The sequence below is a fragment of the Artibeus jamaicensis genome, unplaced genomic scaffold (genome assembly GCF_021234435.1).
Source record: "Artibeus jamaicensis isolate MK-2021 breed Jamaican fruit bat unplaced genomic scaffold, CSHL_Jam_final contig_61, whole genome shotgun sequence".
Classification (NCBI taxonomy): domain Eukaryota; kingdom Metazoa; phylum Chordata; class Mammalia; order Chiroptera; family Phyllostomidae; genus Artibeus; species Artibeus jamaicensis.
Genome location: NW_026521906.1, coordinates 3460409 through 3461774, shown reverse-complemented (window position 1 = coordinate 3461774; position 1366 = coordinate 3460409). Strand labels below are relative to the sequence as shown.

The 1366-nt window shown below is 34.9% G+C and overlaps 1 pseudogene; it reads right to left on the bottom strand.

Annotated features, from left to right (window-relative positions):
• Positions 1 to 1011: 1011 nt before the first annotated feature.
• Positions 1012 to 1125, bottom strand: LOC128628237 (uncharacterized; annotated as a pseudogene).
• Between the last annotated feature and the right edge of the window lie 241 nt (positions 1126 to 1366).

Below are 1366 nucleotides of genomic sequence, written 5' to 3'. Positions count from 1 at the left end.
AAAATCAATACTCATCTTATTTTAACAAGAATTAAAACATGTTAACCTTTTAAAATAAGTTGAGAAAAGTGTGTGTAAAATGCAAATCAAGAGTTTATTGTTTCAAACATTTCTTTATCTATTATCCCCAGGGTATTAGGATGACAGGCCTCAACCCCCGCAAGATATCACCCAAACATAAGTTTTAATTAGTTCTGCATTTAAGTTTCTTTGTTTTCTTCTCCTTTTCTCCTTCCCTCCCTTCTTTCCTCTCCTTTCCTCTCTCTCTTATTTCCTTCTCTTTTCTTTTCTCCTTCCCTCCTGGCCTCTTTTCTGATCTCTCTGGTATTTACCTACTTATCTCTAAATAATGTGCCTATACCTTTATATTAAGATTTGTCAACTTTGTGTACTACAAATCATGTTCTGCAAATGATAGTGCCACATTAACCCCCTACTGTGCTCTAAATTTTTGAAAGGCATGCCACTGTTTCTGGTTTACTTTAATTAACTATTTAACTTTGAATAATATATATATCAAACCAAATCTTCTCTACCTTTCAACACACTATTCCTTCATTTCTGGCTGGGTATAATGATACAGGCTTCAGCTAGTCTCTTGCTCTTCCAACCCTGCCCCTCACATTTCTCAGTTGGCCTTTTTCTTTCAAGATTTTATTTATTTATTTTAAAAAGGTTAGAAGATAGGGAGAAATAGAGTAAGAGAAACATAAATGTGTGCGAGATGCTTTGATTGGTTGCCTCTTGCACGCCCCCAACTGGAGACCTGGCCCACAACCCAAACATTTGCCCTAACTGGGAATAGAATCTGTGATGTTTTGGATCACAGGCTGGCACTGAATCCACTGAGCCACACCAGCCAGGGCTGAAAGCAACAAATTATAATTATGATTCAACCGACTTATTAATGTAAGTTTTTTCTTATTTGTCTTAGTACAATTTTTCCTCAGATATGTGATGCTTCTTGATTTACCTGATATGTGTAGTGATTATATATCAAAAAGCTGATTTCAGCCTAGACTGTTTTCTACATCACATGCTTTAGTTGCATCTAAATAATTCATTTAGGAATAATCGCACCTCGGATAAACCTCATTGGCTACAATACTGCCACTGCGCAAAGCTAAATAATTCATTTAAATATTTGAAAATATTAGTACTTTCTTTTCTGAGAGTAAATGTTTTTCTTCATTTACCCAGAAGAATGGTATAGTTTATTCCTTGATATAAAAGTCTTCAATATTACCCCTGTTTTAACAAATCTCAATTTCTCTTTATTGTTTTCTATGATGTCTATATTTGCCAAGACTGAAATCTCCCCTCAGGGTTCTGTTTAAAGTCTGACTCATTTCAGCTTTCCATTCCT